This window comes from Narcine bancroftii, chromosome 8 (assembly GCF_036971445.1).
Source record: "Narcine bancroftii isolate sNarBan1 chromosome 8, sNarBan1.hap1, whole genome shotgun sequence".
NCBI lineage: Eukaryota > Metazoa > Chordata > Chondrichthyes > Torpediniformes > Narcinidae > Narcine > Narcine bancroftii.
In genome coordinates, this window is record NC_091476.1 from 31,208,226 (window position 1) to 31,233,856 (window position 25,631).

Genomic DNA, 25,631 nt, shown 5'->3' on the forward strand with positions numbered 1-25,631 from the left:
CCAGTTGATAATCAATAAAGTTTACCATTCACATTTAATTGTTTTAAGTGATATCTTTATCTTCAAATGAAACATTTGACACTGTTAGGTCCATGCTGACTTCACTGGGGAGCAATTCCCTTTATCCCATTTCCCTGTCCCTTATTTCCCTTTATCCTTGCATTTTATTCTTCCTTGCACATGCTGATTTTGGTTCTTTTTGGCATTAACCCACAGCAAGAAGTAATATACAGCAGTCAATCAACCAACCAACATGTATTGGTATGTGAGAGGAAACTGGAGCACCTTGAGGAAACCCTTTGAAGTCACAGTGAGAATGTGCAAACTGTTAAGGGATTTGTATGTTCTCTCCATGTCTGTGTGGGTTTTCCCTGAGGGCTCCAGTTTCCTCCCACCATTTGAAACATACTGGGGATTGAAGGTTAATTAGGTGGTACAGGGTTGTGGCTGAATCATGAGTCCTCTACTGGCATCACCTACGGCTCCTAGAACGCTTCCATCAGCATTGTCTCCGCTCCATCCTCAACATTCATTGGAGCGACTTCATCTCCAACATCGAAGTACTCGAGATGGCAGAGGCCGACAGCATCGAATCCACGCTGCTGAAGATCAAACTGCGCTGGATAGGTCACGTCTCCAGAATGGAGGACCATCGCCTTCCCATGATCGTGTTATATGGCGAGCTCTCCACTGGCCACCGAGACGGAGGTGCACCAAAGAAGAGGTACAAGGACTGCCTAAAGAAATCTCTTGGTGCCTGCCACATTGACCACCACCAATGGGCTGATATCGCCTCAAACCGTGCATCTTGGCGCCTCACAGTTCGGCGGGCAGCAACCTCCTTTGAAGAAGACCGCAGAGCCCACCTCACTGACAAAAGACAAAGGAGTAAAAACCCAACACCCAACCCCAACCCACCAATTTTCCCTTGCAACCGCTGCAACCGTGTCTGCCTGTCCTGCATCGGACTTGTCAGCCACAAACAAGCCTGCAGCTGACGTGGACATTAGCCCTCCATAAATCTTCGTCCGCGAAGCCAAGCCAAAGACAGGGTTGTGGCTCAAAAGGGCCTGTTACTGTGATGTATGTGAAAATTATAAAATTATACAGAATAGAGAAATGGTGCTTCTGTAACTTTCGTGAATAGTTAAAGTTTTCATAATTATCATAAATGTTTGCTTACTTGTGAATCAGTCTGATTAAAAATCCAGTTGCGAGATGTTTAAATATCCTTCTTTATTGAGTTTGTACTATTTTTGATCAAACCTGATCAACTCATAAAATTTGTCTCTTCTGCGTACATGAAATTTGTCCTACAATTGCATGAAAGATAGCTGTGGCCCACTTCAATGCGACAGCTTGCTATCGAGATGAGAATTCCAACTTGTCTGGGTGAAAGGTTAATACAGAAACATGGAGTGTTCTGATAATATGTAGCATAAGTACCAAGTTTGTGAAAATAGCTCTCATTTTTTTTCTCTATCAGTCACAAGACCATGCTTCAGTTTTTTTTTCCCCCTCCAATTTTCAACCCTCTCCTCCTCTTCAGAAGTGACAGACTGTGCGGACTTTGACACGATTCTTAAGATATTTGCTTAACCCAAATCCTGTCAATGACATAATGAAGTATCGACAAGATAGAAATATTATCGAAGATGACAAATTACTGTCAAATCTCAGGGATTCTATGGTTAAAAAGTGATTGTGTTTTCTTTAGCGTACATGTCTGGAGTGTGTTTTAGGATTATCTTGACATTGACAGCTTCATATTGATGGAAAATAGTGCTGGAGAAACTCAGTGTCCTTTATGTAGAAGAGGCAGAGATACATGCCTGATGTTTTGATAAGTATGGGAAAATGCTGGTGAGAGTCAGAATAAAAGAATGGGAGGGGGAAGGGCAGGTGGCAGGGTAGGAAATGATAGGTGGAGAAGGGAGGGAAGGGGACAGCAGCATTGGGAGGGGGAGGGAAGAGGCAAGGCTGTATAGGTGAAAGAACTGGAAAGGCAGGAATTGGGAGAGGGGGGAAGAAAAGGTAAGCAGGTTTTAATGGAAAGCAGTGAAGTTGATGCTATCTGGTTGGTGGGTGTCCAGATGGAAAATAAAGTGTTGTTCCTCCAATCTGTGGGTGGTCAGAGTGGGACAGTACACAAGGCCATAGACAGATATGTGAGCATGGGAGTGTGACTCAGAATCGAAATGGTTGGTCACTGTGGTTGCTAATGGCTGCTATCCCCTCTCTCCCTTCTCCACTTATCATCTCCTGCCCTGCCCCCTTCTCCCTCCCACTCTTTAATTCTGATGCTCACTGGTATTTTCTCATACTTTGAAGGGCTCAAGCCCGAAATATCAGTCATGTATTTCTACCTCTGCTACTTAAAGGAAACTCTTTGATCTCCAGCATTTTGTGTTTTTACCTCAATCACTGAATCTCATGTTTTACTTCATGTTGATGGAAGTTGTTTTTCTTGCTGGTTTTAAAGGCACACAATCCGATGACTCATATAGACCAATTGCTCTCAATTTGAACCCTGAGCTTATGGCTCTAATTCTACTCAAGGTGGTAGTCCACTCACTCTTCCCCACTCTTGCAGAGGTCACACTTTTTTAGGGCCATGCAATACCCAGTAATTTGGAGGCATTTAGCCTTCTCCACACTGATAAACCAGATGCAGACAGGTGATCATTTGGCAGAACCCTTCCACTCAGTCCACAAGGGGGACCCTGAGCTTTCAGTTGCCTATTACTTTAATTCTCTATCACACTCCCATCCAATCTAACACCTTTATCTTTGATTCCCCACATTGTTCCAATGAATATCAACATAATCCTCAGGAATATCTCACCTTCCATATAGGCATGTTGCAGCCCGCAGGACTCTAGAGTGAATTCAATTAATTCACAGGTCGCGTTTTCTCTGGTCACAGAATTGGCTGGGTCTGATGCAAGATCATCTCATTGTATGCACTCAGCTGCCTGATCTGCTCCCAGGATTCTACTTTGATTTCAGATTTCTGGCATCTGCTGTGATCAGCATTTATAATTCTAGCATTGTTTTTCTCTCTTGTCTCTGTCCTCATTCATTCATTCATTCCCTTCTATTTGTTCTCCTTCAGACAGATCATCAACATGGACAGGAAAGGGTTAGAGGGATATGGACCAAGCCCAGGCAAATAGGAGCAACACAGATGGACAGATTAGTTGGCATGGATGAGTTGGGTCGAAGGGCCTGTTTCCGTGTTGTATAGCTCTCTGATTCCACGACTTTCTAACCAAGACTTCATCACCTTCCCTGCAATAACATCATATCAATGGTGTAGTTTGGATCCTCTTGGTCTCCACCCTATCACAGACATTTCCTTTGTTCTCTTCACCATTCTCTACTATTGAAAATAGGTTGTAATCCACTCTTGGTGCAAAGGCATTTATCTGTAATGTCAACTCTGTTTCTCTCATCACAAATGTGAGACTTGTCACATTTCCATTTTTTTAAAGTTTCAGCTTTTTATCACATGCACTTTCTTTAAACTTTTGGATGAACAGGCCTATCTGAAGTTGTGATTTCCCATTGCAATCATGTATACCCTTTCGAATTACAAATGCTGAATGTGCACTTCAGTGGCGTGAAGGAAAATAATATATGGTCAGGAAACTTTTGCAAAAGCTAAATCAAATGAGCATCAAATATCATATTGAAAACCAATTAGATTTAGCCAGTACAACCCTATCAATGGTATTCATTCTGATATTACCACACAAATTCAGTCCAAACATGGTCCAACTTCCCAGCAAGTTGCTAATTAACCTTCAGGTCACAAGCCTACTTGTAAACTGAGGGTGAACTTGTGACACAGAGTGTGAATAGCTTAAAGAGTAATATATTTGAATTGGCATTTGCCATAACAGTTGGAATGACTCCTGCAAACATGAGACTTGTTGAGTTTTGCAAAACTAATTAAGTTCATGTTGATTTTACTGAGATGGAAAAAGACATGGATTACAGATCCTGTTTACAAGATGGTAGATAGAATGGTACTGTCAAGTTCTATTTTTTAATAGGCCACCAAAGCAACTTATGGAATATTTAGAAAATAATATTTACAACAATATTCCTCTCTCATAGGTAAAAATTTAAAATTGGCATATTTTTCATTACCTATTGAATGAAAAATATTAATTGATGCCGTCTTAATTTCTTTCTTCAGTCTTTCAGAAATCCCTCCTTTTAATTAGTCAAATTTAGTTTTTAAATTTCAATTTAGACATAAGAGCACCATAACAGAATATTTCAGCCCATGAATCTGTGCCACCCAATTAACCTACACCCCTGGTGCGTTTCGAATGGCGGGAGGAAACTGGAGGCCCCGGGAAAACCCTACGCAGATATGGGGAGAATGTATAAACTCCTTATAGACAGCGCAGGATTCAATCCCTGGTCTTGACTCTGGGCACTGTAAAGGCATTGCGCTAACCTCTATGCCAACTGTGGGCACTGTAAGGGCATTGCGCTAACATCTCTGCCAACTTGCTGCAAAAGCTTCTGCTGAACTTATTTCAAGGGGCGACTTAATTTTGTTGAATGGGAATTTTTTTTACAATTAGGGGTGGGGAAGAACTTGCTGTAAAAGGGCAGAAAACTATTGCAGGGCTGATAAATTTTACCAAGTAAATATTATATATTTCAACATATAAGATGACCCTGCAGCACCCAAAAAACATGTCAAAACAGGGGTCACCTTATAGGCCAGATAAAAAAAAGATGCTACTCAAAATATCACTCGATTGCTCCATAACTCACTCGGACCCCACCCTACAACACATTTTTAAGATACTGGTATATTAGAAATAAATTTTTATTGCTTTAAAAAATTCTGTAATCCTTCAAGATCACTATCACAAAGTGACAGTGAGGCAAAGAACTGGCAGCACATCTGGAGGGTCTCACTGTTTACACTGTCATCATATGGGTCCCAATCTGAATTTGATGAGTTGAGCTTCCGCTTCATCATCAGGGATAACACCCACCTTCCGGCCACACCCAACAGCTCAGTCACTAGGCCCTTTCAAGCTGCCATGTAAAATGGGGTTAACCGGGCAATTGCCCAGTTAGTGACCCACTCATGCAGCAGCTTAAAAGGTTCTGACCCGGTCAGCGTGGTCCAAATCCAACCAGTTCCCCGATCTACTTCAGAGGTAGTCAGGAATGGAAGAGGCATTTTAATTATTATGAAATAAATCGTTCTGTTTGAGAAATAATTGATGTTGCCAAACACAATGTTACACAAATTTGAATGGTATTTACATCATGAAGTCAACACCACAAGAATGACCCATGGCGATTTTTCACTCTCAGCAAACCTGTGCCTCTTTAAATACTATAATCCCACTTTAGCAGACAGTTTATTTTCTGATCTGCTAATTATAGACCTCCTTATTGTCTTTTATGTAGTTAAAGGTTATTGAACTGATTTTTTGCAGGATACAATGCACTTTTCTGTAATGTATCTGCCAATATACCCTTCCTGCTGCCTCCCATCTACACTTCTCAGTACCTTGAATAGGTAGACAACATATTGAAGGACTCATCTCACCATGATCACACTCCTCCTTCAATAAGCGAGAAGGTTCAAGAATGTGGGATCATACACTAACAGTTTCTTCTCTGCAGCCATCAAGCTCCCGAGTGAACCTCATAATAATGATCTCCTACTGCCCTTCCTATGTAGTAATTGATCTACTCCCTGTGACACCACACTATTGTTAATGTGTACTTCCTCTTCTACTTTGTATTTCTGTATGCATATATGTGGTGACTTGCTAGACTGCTCATGAACCAAAGCCTCCTCACTGTACCTGGTAAATGTGACAATAAACTGAATTTTCTCACTGGCTCCTGCTTTGATTTTAAAATCATCATCCTTGCTTCCCAGTCTTTGCGAGGCTTCATGTGTCCCCTGATTCTGTGACATTTCCTCAGCTCCATGTAGTTGGTATTGTGAGAATCCATTGATTTAATTGTTACGTGCTCATTGTTCGCCTTCAGCTGTCAGATTTCTGTAATTCTTTCCCTCAACCCCTCTATTGGGCAAGAATGATCATGGCAACATTTCAGGTTTCCGAAACCCTTGAGACGTGCCGATGTCAATAAAGGATCCCGTCCCAAAACGTTGACAGACCTTTTCTGCTCGTGGATCCAACAGCTGCTCATTGTTGGCACAAGGTTCCCAGCACCATAAGTGTTTATTTTTCTCTCATCCTATTTTGTTGACAAAGCTGTATTTTAAAAATTGCCTGCTGCCTATGTGGAGTTTGCACATTCTTCATGTGACCATTCAGTGATATTTGGTACTTCAGTTTCCTCCCACATCCCAAAGGAGTACAAGTTGGTAGGTTAATTTGATGCTGCTTGAATCCAAATGGAAATTATTTTTCAACAAAAATTTCACTGACAACTCTCATTCACCGTAGACTTCGAAAACAATTTTTAAAGGCAATTTAAGTCTGTCTGCATTTGTGTTATGATTTTAGAAAAAAAATCATTGGAATTGTTAAATTGGAGCCATTGCTGTAAATAATATGTCATGTCAATAGACTTTTCACACTTTCAGTTTTATTTTTAAAAGAAAATATTCTTCTATGGCAGTTTACTTCTGCATTGTTCTGTACAAGAACCCCAGCTGAGCAGGATATCTCTGCTGTATTTTCTCCAATACGAGGCACTATCTGCCAGTACCATTATTCATTTAAAACAACGGTTGTATGCCATGAAATCAGTTAATATTTAACCTTTCAAAAATATTTATGGATGTCTAGATTCTGAATCTTGTATAGACCTCGGAAAGGGCTTTATCTTCGTTGATCTTCAACCAGAGCTTTGGAAGCAAGCAGCTTACTATATTTTTATATATTTCATCATTGAAGAAAAATTAGTATGATGCCATTGCTTGTATTTATGTTGGGTATTTGAAGACCTCAAAATTCCCAAGAATGTTTTGCAACCTGTGAAGTTGATTTTTAAAGTGTTGCTAGTAACATAACAGAACCATGAAGTGGACAACTTATCCAAGACACCTTCTCTACATTGGAGAGATTTGACGCAGACTGGGAGATTGCTTCACTGAGCACCTTCACTCCGTCTCCACCAGTGACAGAGACCTCCTAATAATCAACCATTTCAGTTCTGTGCCACACTCCCATACTCGCATGTCTGTCTATGGCCTTGTGTACTATCCCACCAAGACCACCCATCAATTGGAGGAACAACACCTGGTTTTCTGTCTGGGCACTCTCCAGCCAGATGACATCAACATTGCCCTTTTTGGCATCTGCTAATCTGCTCTCATCTCTGTGATAGTACAGATCTATCACCAATGTACATAGTGTATATAGTTACTGTATCTAGACTGTGCTTACAGCGATTGGCTGAGAGCTAAGCCACACCTATTGTTTGGGCCTTAAAGGGTTGTGTCCCTAGCCAGGTCGGATCATTCCGGACTGGTCGGCCACCTGTGAAGAGCTCCGGTCTTTTGCTAATAAAAGCCTTGGTTTGGATCAACAAGTCTTTGGTTCTTTCGACGAGCTCTACAATCTCCCTCCATCCCTCCCCCCCCTCCCCCTTCCATCTCTCTATGTTTCATCTTTGTTTGCATTATGATGACTTGGATAGAAACAAAACACAAAAAAATTGTAGACACCGTGGTTATGTAAGAACAAAGCTGGAGAAACTCAGCCCGTGAAACAGTATTCTTTATATAACAAAAGTATAAATACATAACTGATGTTTTGGGCTTGAGCCCTTCATCAAGGTATGGCAAAGTGTTAGCAGGTGTCCAAACAAAAGAGTGGGGAGGGGGGGAGGCATGGTCACAAGGCAGGAGATGATAGGTAGTGAAGGGAGGGGAGGAGGGATGACGAGGTGAATGGAGAGGGGGAGATGAAGATATGGAGAGATGCCCATATTTCTTCAAATATGGTAATGAATTATGTAATGTAATCCTCTCAAAACCGATATCAAGTTGATTTCTCAAGCCATTGCTGGCATAATACTATATTGTAACATGAACGCGATCTTTTACAAATGCAGATTAGGACACTGCATCTGAATTAAGATTGCAACCCTTGGCAAGGACTGGAACAATAGTTCTTTCCCTAGCTATTTTAAATACTACCTGATTCGAGCAATGTGGTGCGCTGTGAGACAGAATCAGACACACACAAGGTAAAGAAAGACTGTACAACCAGGCTTTAATCCACAAAGATTTCCACCTAGCCAGGCTGGCTATGGCTGCAGCAACTCGGTGTGAGGCCTCGGGAGGTTGGCACAGGCTTATATCCTGGAGGGTGATTGACACCCGGCCGAGTGGGGCTTGATCCCTTCAGGCCGACTGATTGGCAGTTGGCCAGGTGTTGTCCTGTCCCCTTACACTCCTGCAGGTAGAGAGGTTGTCCCCTGCAGTAGGCCAGTGGTGTATCACCACAAACAATGACCCTGAAAGGAGGGTCACAAAGCCCAGAGGCTGGTTGAAGTCAGAATGCTCCAGCCAAACTGCAGTGGTAAATTGTTAAAAAAAATACACAAGTCAGACTACAGCTGTACTGAGGAAAAGAGAGGAATGCTTCAGGTTCATTGGAACTGGAAAAGTCAGAAAACAAGTGTGTCTTAAGTTGCTGAGAAAAGGGGTAGTGGAAACAAAAGGATTGTCTGTGATAAGATTGTACAGGTGATGCAAAATCAATGATGCCTTCTAAGAGATCATGATCTCAGTAGACCTGTCTGCAATAGTGTGAACAGTGGGAAATGAATGAGGATAGCACGGGGAAAAAAAAGGCAATGCCTTTAAAATCTGAGGTGTGGAGCACAACAGATCGTAGAAATCTGAAAAAAGAAAGGATGCTTGAAATATTCAAGATTCAAAATTCAATTTATTGTCATGTAGTAAAGGCATTGCAGTGTTTTCATCTGCCGTAAGGCCAACGGATTCACCATCGGCAGAAATTGCCTGAGACACTTTTTGCAGTTAGAGAAAGAGAAACAAAAGAGAGTCCCCGAGTGTCTGTTGATTCACCTTCAGTACTTCTGCAATCACACAGAGTTCAGTCCAGACCATCAGCAGCCCAAGTTCCAGACCTGAACCTCTGACATGATCAGGAACCCTTTAGAGCCCTCGGCACCCTCTTGCATCCCACTTCTGATGCCTGGTACTCCTTCAGCCAGTCTTGAGCTAGTCTCCAGCAGGCCGCAGCTCAGTGTGTAATCCCTCGACTGTAGTTACCAGCAGCCTGCAGTCTTCTTGGGTTCCTCACCTCAGCTTGTGTGTTCCTTCAACTGCAGAACCCCTCAGTGGTGGTCCGATATATCTGTTGCAAAGTTCGTGTTGCAGGTTGATTACCTGCAACATGAATGAACCAATTCCAATTCAAACAGGAAAGGTTAGTTAACTGGAACTGTAAATTCAGTGCTGAGTCCTGAGGCCTGCTACATGCCTGGATGGAAGGCGAGATGCTGTTTCTTCAAACTCATTGAAACAGAGAAAGGGCCAAAAAGTTTGAGGTCAAAATAGCAGTCAGACTGTGAGTTAAAGTGACAACTGGAAGCTTGGGATTACCCTTGGGGATGCATTCTGCAAAGTTGTCACCCAATTGGTTTGGTTTCTCTAAAGCATTATCGCTGGTGGTACAGTAATGCCAATCACATTGAGTAGCAAAAGACCAGGAAGAGCATCAATTCACTTAAAATATTAATCTGGCATCAACCAGCACTTATCAGGTAACAATGCTTCAGGAGCCTCAAGCATTTCCCTGACTTCGACTGGGCTGGTTTTGAGAACTCATTCAAGAAAGATTTTATGGAATTCTTTTGCTGTATTTCACATATAGTCTGAAATTACTTTGCAGTACCTTTGGGAGAGTAAACACATTCATGTAACTTTGTCCAATGACATAACATTAAGATGGTGAATTGATGAAACTTTATGAATAAGGCATGAAATATTAAGGCTAGATCTGATGAAACCTGACATTTGTCAGGTGAAACAGTCACAAAATGCCAAAATAATATTCAGGAATTTGAACTTGAAATTTGTTTCGGTGACAACCTGAAGGGGAAAAAAATGATCCTGGGTGATTTCACCTCAATTAAACCGTAAGTAACATCATACAAATTGTTCCCACAGTACAACAAAGTGCAATCATTCCCAGTGTATTACACATCTCAGTAATATTTATTGCACCAAAGTTCAAATTTGTTTGCCTCTTTTATTAAATTCCATTTCTTTAAAAGAGCTGAGGACTTATTAGTGTCCTGACCGATATTTATCCCTCAATTAACATCACTATCGCCAATTATCTGGTCTTTATAACAGCCTATTTGTGGAAGCTTACTGTGCACAAATTGGCCATTCTGTCTCGTACATTATACCAATGATCGCACCCTTGTGTATTGTTTAAGATAGTAAATAAATGCAAGTTCTTTCACTTCCTCTCGTACCTTGTTGCACTTGCTTCTTCGATACTCAAAAGTCATCTTACTTTCTCATTTCTTTCAGTCACAAAAGTAACAACACAGACAGGGGCATTCAACCCATCTATGCAGGTTGTTAGATCCTATCAATCCCATTCTATGTCCCTTTCTCAATTGCTCTGCAAGTCATTCTTTCTCTTGTGCCTGTCCAATTTCTTTTTGAAGATAATGATTGATTTTGATTCCACCACACATGGAGTAGTGAATCACAGATCCTAACTATGTTCACATATTCAAGTCAAGTTTATTGCCATCTGATTGCACAACTACAACCCAAAGAAACAGCGTTCTCCGGTTCTCAGTGCACAACACGTAGACACACAACACACATACCAACAAACAATACATATGCAGGACAAGTATTTATATTTATTAATAAATAAATAGATATTGTTTTGTGAATATGAGAATCTCAATAGTTAGTGTGAGCAGTAGTTAGTTCGGCATTCTCACTCTCCGTGAGAAGAAGTTCATGGTGGGGGGTGGGGGCGATTGAGGGGGAGGGAGACAGCAGTGATCCTCTCTGCCACTCTTATGGTCCTGCGGATTGATCGCCGATCTATTTCTCTGCAGCAACCATGACACAGCTGGCCAGGACACTCCTATAAAAAGATGACATCATGGTGGTCGTTAGCCTTGCAAGTTCCATCTTCTCAGGAAGTGCAGTCGCTGCTGTTCCTTCCTGACAAATAAGGAGATAATGTGTTTCTGCGATAGGTCAGTAGTTAAGTGAACTCCAAGGAAATTGGTGCTTTCCACTCTCTCCACTACAGAGTTATTGGTGTGTAGTGGAGGGTGGTTGTTCCAGGTCTTCCTGAAGTTGATGATCATCTCCTTCATCTTGTCCACATTGAGATTATTATTCCAGCACCATATCATGATATTTTCCACTTCTTTGTTTCTCCTCTCCTCCACCACTGAATATTTTGCCCAAATTCTGGTCTGTACTCAAAGATGGGAACAGCTTCCTCTGACTCCCCTCTCTAAATCTATCAAAACCAGTTACTCCTCAATCAAATCGCTCAACCTGCGTTACTCCAAGGGGAACAATGCTAGCATCTGTATTCTAACCCTACTCTTGAAATTCCCAGTCTCTGGTACCATTATAGTAAATCTGTTCTGTAACTTGCCTGAGACCTCACATCCTTTCCCAAATGTGGTGATCTGAATTCAACATAATACTTCAGTTGTGATCTAACCGGTGTTTTGTACAGCGTCAACACAACTTTTATACCTTTCTACACTAAACCTAATTGTACGAATCTCAAGATTCTGTATGCATTATTAACCACTCTCAATATGCCCTGCCACTTTTGAAAATGGATGTATGTGTGTCTCCAGGCCTTTCTGTTTCTTACACTCTTTAGAATTGTGTTGTTTATCGTTCTCTTTGTTTTTTGAATATTTTATTTATAGAATTTACAGTCAAACAAGTCAAATAAATCCAAAGATACAATTAACCAATGTATTTAACAGCAATCCTTGTTGACTATAATTGTAAATAATCCCCTCCCTGTCCCTTGGAAAAAGAGGGGGAAAAAAGCAAAAGAAAGAATAGGAATGAGAGTAGGATAGAAAAACAACAGAAATAATAAGAAAAAGATCTGCCAGGCACCTTCAACAATCTCTCAGGCCCCTAAAAATTATCTGACTTTTCTGGATCGGGGAAGGGTTGGGGTGGGATGGGGGGGGAAAACAGTTAATGATTAATTCCTACATGTTGTAGGTATGGTTCCCAAATATCCATAAATACATCATTCCTCAGATTATGTGATTTTCTCCAGGGGGGGGGACACAGTTTTACGATCTTTACAATTGTAATTGATGTTTTGACAGCTTCATTGTAAGTCTTACGTCTTTAACATTTCTGAGCAAAGATAATTTTGGGATCTATGGAAATTGTTTCCCAGCAATTTGTTCTAGAAGATCACCCAGATCTACCCAGAAATTTCTCACTTTTGGACATGACCAGGTTGAATGTAGAAAGGTTCCTACCTCACTGTCACATCTAAAGCATTGATCTAAAATTTCTGGTTTAAGTTTGTTCAACTTTTGCACATGAGGTACAGCTGATGCAAGAAATTATAATGCATCAGTCTGTATCTTATATCAACGGAATTTATTAGGCTGTCTCGACACAAATCAAACCAGCATTGTTCTCCAATGATTATATTTAAGTCTGATTCCTATCTTTGTCTTGACCTGTGTAGCCCCTGTTTAGGGGCTTCCATTTGAAGCAGAAGATACATAGCTGATATAACTTTTTTGTGTTTCCAAGAGGGAAATGTATTTTAAAAATTGCCTGCTGCCTATGAGGAGTTTGCACATTCTTTGGTTCAAGTGTTTCCAAGTCGCTGCATCTCAGTAAGTTCATTGTGGGACCTAATTTGCCCTTATAAAAAGATTTTAGTTGAAGATAGCACTTGCAGTTGCATTAAACATCGAGCAGCAACCTCCTTTGAAGAAGACCTCAGGGCCCACCTCACTGACAAAAGAGGAAAAACCCAACCCCCAACCCCAACCCACCAATTTTCCCCTGCAACCGTGTCTGCCCGTCCCGCATCGGACTTGTCAGCCACAAACGAGCCTGCAGCTGACGTGGACATTTACCCCCTCCGTAAATCTTCGTAGCCAAAGAATAAACATTGGTTGGACCAGATTTAGGGTATTGTGTACAGTTCTGGTTCATCAATATTGGTGAGGTGTTCCAGAGGGTCAATGTTTGTTCTATGATTCTATCATCCTATTTCTTTTTATCAAATGCATTCCTGAATGTTGTTCAGATGGGTCAGGGGGAAATGCTGCTGAATCTGTAGCCACTTCCTTAAACCCAAAGATATTGTTGAATTCTAGACTTATTTTGTGTTACTCCATGCTCATTATAACTGAGTAAATGATCCCAAAATATTTATTTTAATTTATTTTAAATTAGATCTTTGTGTCCATGTGATGATTTTGCAATGTGTATTCTGTGTGGCCACTGTGTCCTGGATAAATGCTGCTTCATCACGTTGTGTCGTGAAGGTACTGTCAGATGATAATAAACTTGAACTGATACAATCACAGGGGGTAAATCAAGCCGATCGTTTGGGTCAGGAGGGCGCTGAGTGCATGTGGTGAGGAGCTGAAGCGAAGTCTGATGTTGTCATGTGATGGGCTGGTTGGGATTATCTCACAGCCATGAGACATCTGAGTCTGGTAAATTCAGGGGAGAAGGCAGACTGTGATAACACTGAAATGCAGATACTATGCAGAACACAGAGCTGCTCAGCTCAGGAAGAAGCTGTTTGGCCCACGATATCTGTGCTGGCAATGATAGTAAATTGAATTAATCAATTTGCCTCCACATTATGAATATTCCTTGCATGTTCAGGATTCCATCTCAATGTCTTTTAAACTTCATTCTCATATCTGCTTCCACCACCACTCCATCCAGGCACCTACAATATATCCCATGCTTCCTTTACACTTTTCTCCTCTCACCTTAAAGCTCTGCCATCTTGAACATAACATTTGCACTCTGGAGGATATAAAATAGTGAGAGATCATATCTATTCTTTCATTATTTTATAAACTTATATCAGGTCTCCCGTCAGCCTCTAACGCTCCAAAGAAAGCAATCCAAGCTTGTTTGACCTCTCCTTATAGCTAATACTCTCTGAACCAGTCAACATCTCGGTGAACCTTTTCTGCACCCTCTCCTTGTGTTGCTAGTTTCACCATCCACTGGATTTTCATGCCAAGATACCTCAGTACTCCGAAGAGTCTGCCATTTACTGCGTATTTTACTCTCACTTTTAATCTACAGAAGTGCAACACCTCACACATGTCCAGATTAAACTGCATCAGCTATTTCTTTAGCCATATCTCCAAATGATCTCTGTCCTATATCCTTTGACAGCTTCCTTCAGTTTTCACTTCTTCATCTTGAAATACATTGTTTGGCTTTGCAGCCTCTATTCTAAGTCTTTGAATACTTCCAAGTTCCCTTATCCTTTTGAGCCTGAATGTTTCCATGGAACCTTGACATGAAACTGAGCACTTTATTTCTATCAGAAGATCCCAGAGCATGAAACACATTGTAATGCTGTGACATTTGCCAGGAATCACCACAGTAACTCTGTGCCAATAACATGTCACAAATGAGCACCAAGATGAATGACCAGTTTATCTTCTTCCTTTTTTTGTTGGTTTTTAAGTAGCAATTCTGGCCACGAACCTGACAAAGCTCTCTGTTCTTCGTCAAACGGTTGTTGAAACGTACCAAAGAAGGCAAATGTTTAACATTCCATCCAAAGAACAAAGATGCAGGAACATTGCAGTTGGCAGAAGCTTTGAACTCCAAAGAACAATGTTAGGCTTTTCTGCGCTTCATTAAACTCCAGCAGCTGCAGATTTCTTGTTGACCTCATTTTGTATATTTTCTTTCGATTGTTTGATATTTAAAAAAAAATGAAATGGTAATGACTGGGAAAATAAATTAGTTGAATGGAAGATCATTCAACCTCTCAATATCTTTTGGAATTCTCTATCCATGAGAACTGTCATAACTGAGAGATTTTTTGAATGACAGGGATATTGAGAATTGTGGAAATTGGGCTGAAAAATAGATAAAAACCAACAATTAGATCTTACTGAATGTTCCATGAGCTGTGATGGATAGGTGGGGGGAGGGGGGGTTTGCTGTATGGCTCACTTTTCTTCATTTATTTATGTTCTTCTGATCAATTTGATCATCAGTCTGTAACACAATTGCATTTGCCTACATTTACCTACATGGGCTTTCCTGGAAGGACTACTGCCTTTGAGAATGTGCTGGTATGATTTTTTTTTTAAATCCCTGCTTGTGAATATATTCTGATAATCCCACTGGGTGGAGGATTTCAGGATTCAGACACAGGAAAAATGGAAAAAATTAGGATATATTTCAATTTCCTGGGGTGTGCAACCTGGAAGTAAAATTTCAAGAGATGGCATTTAGGTGGACCTGCTGCCTTTGTTCTTGGTAGCCGTTAGAAAGTACTGTTGGGGTAGCATGGATTAGTCACTAAAATTTTTTAAATAGGTCTTTCCGCAATTAATGTTGGAGAAAATGGATTGGGTGACACCCAAAAGGGCTACTTTATCCAGAATGATGTTGAGCTTCTTGCATGTTGTTGGAGCTGTGCACCTTCAGGCAAGTGGAGAATATTCCATCCCACTCCTGACTTGAACCTTGCAGGTGCAGAATGGCTTTCGGATGTCTTGAAATGAGTCGCTTGTTGCAGGATACCAACTTCTGAAGTTCTGTAGCCATAGCACTTATGAGCTGGTCAAGTTGAACTTGAGTCTGCTCTAATCCCTCAATGTTAACAGAGGCCTCAACAACCGTGACAGTTATTTTTTGATCATTATTTTTCAGTAATTGAGTGTCATAAGGGAATGAGAAAGGTTCCTTTCAAATATTAAAAAAAATGGGAGCAAGTAAAAGAGCATTGATTCAAACTCAATAAAGGAAAATATTAGGGCTGATATAAGGCAGAGACTAATCAGCGCTCCAAAAATGGTGGAAACAAATACTGAGTTTGATCATTCATGATCTGATTATATGGAGCAAGGCAAAGACTTTTGGCTTTTTTTTCTGGATATATTTTTTCAGGAAATATTAAGGTGGACTGAATGACATTACTCAAACCCAGTTCCATGAAACACTACAGACGTAATCTCAGATTTAAATGGTTAACCTTCCTTTGCAGGGCACCAATTTGGTGTGCAGTGTTCATTTGAGAGTATTTTTTATTCAATGCACAAACTTTCATTGAGCATGCACAAGTGAGCTCACATTCTGCAGTCAGAAGGGACTACACCAGCACTATTTGAGGCATCAAAAAATTACTTCCAGATCAGTTATTAGTTAAGTTTCTCTGGCAAGTTTTCAATGATGGGTAGAATTCTTTTCCACTGCTCAAGGGAGTTGTTCAGTAGGTGCGAAGAGCTATGACTTGATGACAATACTTTCTGAAGTAAACCACAAAAGTCTGCAGACTGTTGAAGTAACAACACATTGCTGGAGAAACACAGTAGGTCAGTGTCCTTTTGTTTAGCAAAGGTAAAAATACATCACCAATGTTTTGGGCTTGTTCCCTCTATAGGGGTATGGAGAAATGTTGCTAGACATCCAAATTGAAGAGTTTGGGTGTGTGTGGGGTTGAGGCATGATGGCAAAGACAGGAGGTAATCGATTGAAAAGGGAGGGTGGAATGACAACAAGTAAGGGGGGAGGGATGACTGGGTCAATAAAGAGGGAAGGGGAGGAGAGCTGGAAAGGGAAAGGGGAGGGAAGGAGGGGAGAAGAGAGAATGTTTGCAAAAACTGGTAAAGTTGATGTTAATACCATCTGGCTGGAGAATGCCCAGACAGAAAATCAGATGTTGTTCTTCATATTGGTGGGACAACACATAAGGCCATGGACAGACATGTGACACTGAGCTGAAATAGTGCAGACAGAGTGAAGGTGCTCAAGGAAGCAATCTCCCAGTCTATGCCCAGTCTCTCCAATGTAGAGAAGGCCACAAAGGGAACACCGGATGCTGTAAATGATTCCTATGGCTACAAGTGAAGTGTTGCTTCTAAGGCCTGTTTGGGACTCTAGACTGTGGTGAGGGAGGAGGTGTGGGCACAAGAATGACACCTCCTGCTGCCCCAGGGGAATGTGTGGGAGGTGAGATTGGTTGGGAGGGATGAGTGCATGAGGGAGTCACAGAGGGAGTGTACCCTATGGAAGACAGGGAGGGGAGGAGAAGGGAAGATATGGGTGGTACTGGGATCCTGATATAAGTGCTGGAAATTCTGGAGGATAATGTGTTGGATGCAGAGGCTGATTGGGTCATAGGTGAGGACAAAGGGGGTTCTGTGTTTGTTGCATCTGGGGACAGAGGAAGCCAGGGCAGATGAGAGGAAATGGGGGAGTTGTGGGTGAGGGTTGAGAGGAGGGGAAGCCACGTTTCTGGAAGAAGGCAGACATTTCGGACGATCTGGACTGCAAGACCTCATCTTGGGAACAGATGCATCGGATTCAGAGAAATTGAGAGAAGAGGATAGAATCCTTCCAGGGGACAGGGTGTGAGAAAGTGTAGTCAATGTAGTTGTGGGAGTTAGTTGGTTTGTAATATTCATTGGTGGGAAACTTGTCTCCCGAGATAGAGAGATCCAGGAAGGGGAGATGGACCAGATGAGTTTGAGATCAAGATGGAAGTTGGCCTTTAAGTGGATGAAATTAATAAGGTTATTGTGGGTGCATGAGGCAGCCCCAATGTAGTCATCAATAATATGGAGGAAGAGTTGAGAGGTCTTGCCTGTGTAGGCTTGCAGCATGGATTTCTCCAAAAAGCTCACAAACAGGCAGGCTTTGCTGGGACCCATGTGGGTACCCATGGCTACTCCTTTGATTTGGAGAAAGTAAGATGAGTTAAAGGAGAAGTTGTCTAGAATGAGGACATTCTGCCACCCTCCTCCGCTTGGCAGAACTTGGCATCAATCTAAAAAAATTGGCAGCCGACATTTTGATACTTTGATGAAGGGCTCAAGTCTGAAACATTCATTATTTATCTTTATCTTTGCTTGATAAATTTCACTGTTTGACCTGCTGAGTTTTTCCAGCATTGTTTTGTCACAATACTTTCTGGAAGATAATCTGTGCATTAGTGAGCATTTATCTTATTACATATAATAACTAGGAGAATGAGCAGAGGGATAGAAGAGGCAAGGCGGACATATGTCCCCAGGATGTTCAGAGAACATTTAAGAAGATTTTATTTCAATGAGGAAGTCAGTGAGGTTGTAGATTCATCATTCAGTGGTGAATCTACCACAAGCTATAGTTGCAAAGTCAATACGTTTTGTTAGATACAGATTGCGTTCAAAGAGTGCATGAAAATGTCATGTTCTGTTGTCCACTTCAAAGATGTGGCTATCTTTTCTAAGATATACTGTCATTCAACGCCAGAGTTAAAAATGCAGACAACAATTGGGTAAATTTGGATGCAATTGGCACACTATCCAGATCAGAACCAATTGATGTGGGTAAATGATGCATTCTGACCCCACCCTGCAAATTTTCAGGGGTATCCAATTTAACTTTAATTATTTTATGATTAGTTGCAACATGTAGCAAAAACCAGATTATCAATGAACCATCAGTATTGTTCTTATGTTGCTTCCGCACTACTTATGAGATCAGAGGAGAAAAATGGATCAAACTCGATGCAGAAATGTAAGACTTTGATCACTGTGTATTGGCAAGCACATGAGCTCTGTGATAAGATGTGCGTCAGTTTCCATTTTTATCAAAAGAAGGAATGTATTTTTATAATTTTGTTGGAAACATGAAATAGGAAATCTCTTCACTGTTCATCATGTATAAAAACTGTATTAGCTTCTTCCTATAATTACAAAATTGCAAAAGTAAAATCTCCCATCCCTACTTCTCCCCTGCCGAAACAAACTTTATCCTCAGTAAATCCAAATTACTTTTGTTTCTCTGCTTTCCTCCAGGATGGTTAGACTATGCAGTGATGTGAAACAAGGCTAAGTATGGGATCTTGCTTTGTCACACAAATATCCAAAGGACTTCAATCCCAATCAGATCTTTTAAGTTTCCCACTTTCTTACTGCTTTGAAGTCCTTATTCTATTGGACTACACCTGGGAGAAAGTAACGAAGCAGTCCAGTGAATTAAATTTCACTGGTGAATAAGGACGACACTGTAATTGTTGATCCAATCAGTTTCCCATATCTTCAAAGCTGCAGTCTTCCAATAGAAATGAATTTCAATATTTTGGAACAAGTGATCTATTATTGTTTGTTGACACAATGTAGTGGTAGTTGAAGCAATCACTGTTAATTACTCATCAACAGGAAAGGTGACATATTCATGTTTACATGAAGATCCTGCTGGCCAATTGGCTTGAGTGCACGAGACTGGAAAAACAGGGAAAAGGTCTCTTGTTCTCGGGAATGTGGAACTTTTCAGACAAGGATGTCTGGATGTGTTGGACTGAGTGGGTTTAAAAAAAAGTTCAATTTTGCAATGACAACAAAAATTTATATTCTTACGGTGCCTTTCATGCAATTAAATATCTGAAGGAGGTTTAGAATGGAGGTGATGAAAGTAATGAGGAATGTGACCTGGGCTTCAGAAAAGCAATTTAATCTGGAATATTTTGTTTTGAAATGCAAATGCATGGAATTATCTCGTGTCAATTGCACTCCTTAACAGAGTTAGTGAGCTGTACTCTGCCTCCAAAATTCATTCCACTCGAATTAAAGGAATGAGTTTCTGAGTTAAGTGTTTAATGCATTGCGTTTGTGTATCACATTTAACCCTCCTCTCCTAGCATGAATCTCTGAAGAAGGAAGAGGTGGAAGTGTCCTGATGGAAGGTGAGATGTTGAGAAAGGCCCATGCTCTGATATTCAGTAGAGGGAACCATAGTGCCTCTATGAAAAAGTGGAATCTCATTGGAAGTGACAGAAGGAGGAAGGATATATTCGTAGAGGGATTCTCAAACAATGATTTGATAGCTGATGGATACCAGTGGAGAAAAACGCAGAAAGCTGCCCATACTCAAATTTTGAGCAAACGGTGAGAGCCTGGAGGAAGTTAGTGGTTCAGGGAGCATCCAGAAGTAGAAACGTTCAGACAGTGTTTCAGGTCAGGACCTTTAATCATTTAAGAGCTCCAACCCAAAGTATTGATAGATTATTTCTACCCATGGATGCTGCCTGACTGGCTGACTTCTTCCAGCATCTTCTGGTTTGCACAATTAGAGAGAAAGCTGAGGCGTGTTGCTCAGTTCGAGATTGATCTGCGTGGCAGCACTTTGGATAATTTGCGTATGGCAGGAAGAGCACTTTGGATAATTTGTTCCTGTGATTGCTGATCTGCAGTTTGATGTTAGATTTATTATCAGAGTACATGCACGATGTCCCATACAACCATGAGATTCTTTTTTTCTCTGTGGTTGAGGCAGAATTATCACTTATTGTTCGTGCAAAAAAAAAACCATAATGTACACATGTAAACAAATAAAGACATGTCAACAATTGACTGTGCAATACACAGAGAGAGAGAAAAAACAATCAAGTGCGCAAGTAAGAGCCCTTAAGTGAGTCCCTGATTGAGTTTGTCGTTGAGGAGTCTGATGGTGGAGGGGGAGCCGCTGTTCCTGATCCTGGTGGTGCGAGTCTTGTGGCACCTAGACCTCTTTCCTGATGACAGCAGCATATGCTGAGTGGTGTGGATTCTTGTTGATTGCTGCTGCTCTTCGATGGCAGTGTTCTCCTTGGACATTCTCAGTGATGGGGAGGGTTTTGCCTGTGATGCCATGGGCTGTGTTCACTACCTTTTTGCAGGGCTTTATGCTCAGGAGTAAAGCAGACCGAGATCCAGATAGTCAGCACACTTTCCACCACATACCTATAGAAATAGCAATGTCAGACCAAACTTCTGCAGACTTCTGAGGAAATAGAGACGCTGACATGCTTTCTTCATGATGCCATTAATGGGTTTGGTCCAGGAAAGATCCTCCAAGATAAGAGAATAACAGATGATAGAAATTCATTGGCTCAATGATTGTCCTTTCATCGCTCAGTTTGAAGATTGTGGGTTAAAAATCACCCAGAAACTTGACCACGTTAAAGGGTGTATTGGATGTATAACCATTTAGGCGTGAACTTAAAATAAAGCCCCATCTCCTCCCTAAAGTGGTTATCAAAGAGCCATGACACTGTTTTAATATCTCCCAGGAAAATATTTTCAAATTGTGTAGGATGCTGTCCACAATAATGAAACCACAAAATTGCAGTGCATTCCTGTGATGCTCTTCCTCAAAACTGTGTTCTATTAAAGCCAATAAAATTGAAATTTGGAAGAAGAGGACCTGATAGTGTCAGCAACTGAAAACCAATTTGTACCCCAGTGATCATTCTTCATTTGCTGTTTGGCCACTGCAATTCCAACATTGTAGCAGTGACGACCCTTCAAAGAACAACCACTTACGGTAATTTGCTGTAAAGTGCTGAGGATGTGCTGAGGGCACTTTATTAAAGCTTGCCCTTTAATGCACCATCTCAGTGGACTGCAGATTTCCAACCAAATTATAGCTGGAGATGCTGAAGTAAAATCCCTCTAATGCATGTCAATTCTTTGGAACTGGATGAGGGAAAAGAAGTTAATTTAGACAATGCAGTGGAGTAACAAGGGAGAAAATGCTGAAAGTGCAAAGGACTGCATTTTTGTGCATTCCTTTTATTAGTTGGCTCAGGCTAAGAAAGCTTACCATTAAATTGATGACATGGAAATGTTCTTGTTCAGGGCCTTGTTTTGGCATCTGCCTGTGCACAATTTAATAATATTTTGTGCATTGATCCTAAAATCCTTTATTTCATGGTTGTAAAACAATGCTCCAAAGCACTGAGAATGTTTTTGGAGTGTTTGTGGTAATTCTGTGGGGTGATACTCTTGTTCTGTCTTTGCTCAAGTGATGGACTATCCTGTCGGTGATTGTCCAATGTAACGAAACACAGGTCTAGCAAATAAATCAAAGGCTGTGTTATGGCATACCAGAGTTGGAATGCCTTCTCAACAGATGAAAATTTCCTGCTATAAATGTAAGGATACGATTCAATGTGAAAACAATGAAATACCATGGAACATTGTAATAATTGGAACAGATAAGTCCTACTTACCACCGTTAAATAGATGATAGCCCAAGTTTTACTTTTGTGATGGCAAAGTAGATATTAAATGTTGGCACTTATAACATGACATTGCCTAAGAAAAGGAGGAAAAGATGTACTTTTTCCTTTGAAGATAAACAGAATAGATGGATTCCACAGGATGAAAGGTTACCATGAATCAATTACATTTAGAAACTGACAGCCGAATTGCAAATGGGCTTTGAAAATTTGTTCCATGTCTCTCTTCCTTGCTGTAGGTTTGCTTCCAGTACATGTTGTTCCCACCCACCAACAACCTTATCCCATCCCATGATAAATTCCATGTTTCCCTCTAGCCTACCTGCATTCACAAGAGGCCAGTGATTGGAAAAACGAACTGTGTGAGAGTCTGACCCAAAGACTTCATCAATGAAGCAAAAGCTGAATTTCTTATTCTGGGATGATAATCACCTTATTGTAGAATCTGACACTCGCATGCCTTCTTACTTCTTAATAAGCTTCTTTGTTATGAACTGAACGTGCAGATACTCACCACAATCTTTGAGAGTCAATCTGCAGATGATATGATGACATATGACCTCTGGTAACCAAGACTCCCATCCTGACTGCACTCTATGTTTCAGTCCCCAACCTAATAACATCTGTTGCTGACTGACTAGGTCACCCTTCCTTGGAATGCAGTGCCCTGCATTATACAGTATTATTGGTCATTACATGCTACAGTTGCAGCTTCCTCTTCGATCTGACACAAAGTTTTGCACTTCCCTCTGGGCAAACAGAAAAATTCAATCCTGACAACTTTCTTGTCTTTGTGTCTCTTACCTGTGTTCATGCTTTATTATGTAACAAATTCACGTTTTCCGTTATATTTCACAAGCAAAAACATAATTTCAATGGAATTAATGCTTAGAATGTGTTTGTACTTCAAAGAGAAAAGTGGAATTCCAACAGTGTGACATTTCATATGAAAAAATATAAATTAGGGATGATTACCATGTTTTTAGAATACTCACCTGTAATGGAGGATTTAGACCAGCTGAAGCAAGAAGGGATGCAGTTGCAAAAATAAAAAATTAATAAAAAAAAAAGAAGACATAATCTCAATTCCACTATGAGGCCCATGCATATTTAGGTAAACACATCTAAATTCCAGCATGGGGCCCAGGATGCAATTGAATAGGAAGACAATCTAAATTTACACTATGGGGCCCAGGGATGCATATGAATCAGTAGACATTATCCAACTTCCACAGGCCAAGAGATGCAGTTGTCTTTTGTTGGTCGCAGACTGTCAGGAGACCTTGAAGATAATTAAATCATTTGTTCAAAGAGATAAGATCTGAAGTAAACAACTTTTGGGTAATATAAGCCATGGTCCCGCTGCTGAAGTTTGAGACTCTCCAAGAGGTGGCAACATCTCTCAGCAAGAAGAAGAACTTCAAGATTCCAAAGCGATGTCCCAGTTCGGGGAGGTGGAGAAGCTGCTACCGGCGCCCAGACAACCTACTTACAAGTGTGCAGTCGTCACCTCGCTTTGGCAATTGAGACCAGTCCAGGCATTGATAAGTATAATTGGGAAGGGCTTGCATGTTGTAGTGTGAATTCAGCTTTAGATTTAGTAATAAAGACTTGTATCAACTGAACTGCTCTCGGTAGCTTGAACACTGTGACCAATCTAAAACGAACAAAGTGAGAGGTACAAGTTTACCCAAGACATCACATGAGCAATGAAATCCAAAAAATGTTGTTCAGTTTGTGCCTTGCTTTAATAATTTGCCTTACAAAATAAAAATCATTGTTCGGATTTGCAGACTTGGTTCTTCTCTGTTCTCGAAACTCATGATTTTATATTTGTTTGGTAGAAGTTCATATACAGTGCCACGGAGATCAAATGGTATGTCCGGAAAATTCTCCTGCTTCTCTATGGAAACCAAAAGCCATCTTGCTGACAAATTATAGATACCGATTAATATAGCTAGACCCCAAATGGCACTCCAGACTCATTGCAATGTTTTTTTAAACCTGGAAGCATTCCATAAATGGATAGCCTCTCTTTTTACTTTATACTCATCAGTGACAAGATTCTTTTTCAAACAAGTTTATCTCTTTATTAATCCTTCCAGCTGTGATACCACATGCAGAGGATAGAAATATCGGTTTGTCTGAAGAATTTGGGGAATTCTCCAAAACATACTAACCAGAAGTAGAAACTGTTGAACTATAATCCAAAATTATAAATAAATTTAAAATTATAAATATAATAATTCATGACTTGTTCAGAATTCCAGATACTAACTTATGATTTATAAGAACTGAATGCAACCTGATTACATTCTAGATGAAAAATTGAAGGTTATGGGCGTGAGTTATGAGACAATTAGATCGGTGGTCTAAACTTTTTTTTCCCCACTCACATATCATTTTAAATAATCCCTTACTAAACACAGAGCACCTCTGGCAAAGGATTTTTGCCAATTTTGAAGCTGATCATTTTGTAGCCATTTACAGAGGTGATATAAAAGATCCTTCACCCAAGTCCATCAAAGCTAGACCCATTAGTTTGCATTTGGCTCATATCATCCCTCTGAACCTTTCCTATCCATGAACTTGACTCAATGTCTTGAATGTTGCTTCCATGACTTTTGATAGCAGCTCATTCCATATACAGTAAAATCCCTAGTATCCAGAATTCAAGCAACCAGCAATCTGAAACAACTGGCAAAAAAAAATTGAGGAAATAAATAAAAATTGTAACATTTCTCTGAAGCAACACGCAACACTTGGCAAAGATGGGGGCAAACATTCAGCCAGCAGAGCGCCTCAGTCCTACCCCACCTCCAGCAGCTGTTTGAATAAAGTTTCAATAAAATAGTTTTTGAATAAAATGCCAGTGCCCAGGATCAAGAGCAGGCTGATGCCACTCGTCGCTGGGGCGACTCTCCCAAAGTGTTTCCCTATTCCTTGTAAGACTGTTTATCTTGATAGTATGTTGTTTCATACATTAGTAATGCTTTTTCTGTAAAATTTGGGGAGCAGGTGGTTAATTATGACAGTGGCACGGTTAGCATAGTGGTGAGTGCACCGATGTAACAGGACCAGTAACTAGGTTTTGAATTTAAATTTTGTAAGTTACGGGAATGACTTGAATCAGAGCATTGAATACAGGAGATGGGATGTCATGTTGAAGTTGCACAAGGCATTGGTGAGGCCAAATTTGGAATATTGTGTGCAGTTTTGGTCGTCAAATTATAAGAAGGATATAAACAGAATAGAGAGTGCAGAAGAGGTTTACAAGAATGTGGTCTGGGTTTCAGTGCTTGAGTTACAGGGAAAATATGAGCAAGCTGGGACTTTATTCCCTGGAGGGTAAAAGATTGAGGGGTGATTTGATAGAGG

At 40.6% G+C, this 25,631-nt stretch overlaps 1 protein-coding gene and 2 long non-coding RNA genes across 4 annotated transcripts in view; all 3 read left to right on the forward strand.

Moving 5' to 3' along the window:
- pcdh11 (protocadherin 11) overlaps positions 1-25,631 on the forward strand; it is a 692,247-nt gene that overhangs the window by 83,844 nt on the left and 582,772 nt on the right. The gene's annotated exons all lie outside the window — the stretch shown is intronic.
- LOC138740580 (uncharacterized) overlaps positions 1-25,631 on the forward strand; it is a 75,825-nt gene that overhangs the window by 25,322 nt on the left and 24,872 nt on the right. The window lies entirely within an intron of this gene.
- On the forward strand, positions 8,563-14,897 carry LOC138740581 (uncharacterized). Of its 2 annotated transcripts, none has more exons than XR_011343042.1 (3): positions 8,563-8,651; positions 11,092-11,235; positions 14,718-14,897. It is a non-coding gene; the product is annotated as an uncharacterized lncRNA (long non-coding RNA). The 2 variants fall into 2 exon arrangements; XR_011343043.1 differs by having other exon boundaries at positions 14,721-14,897.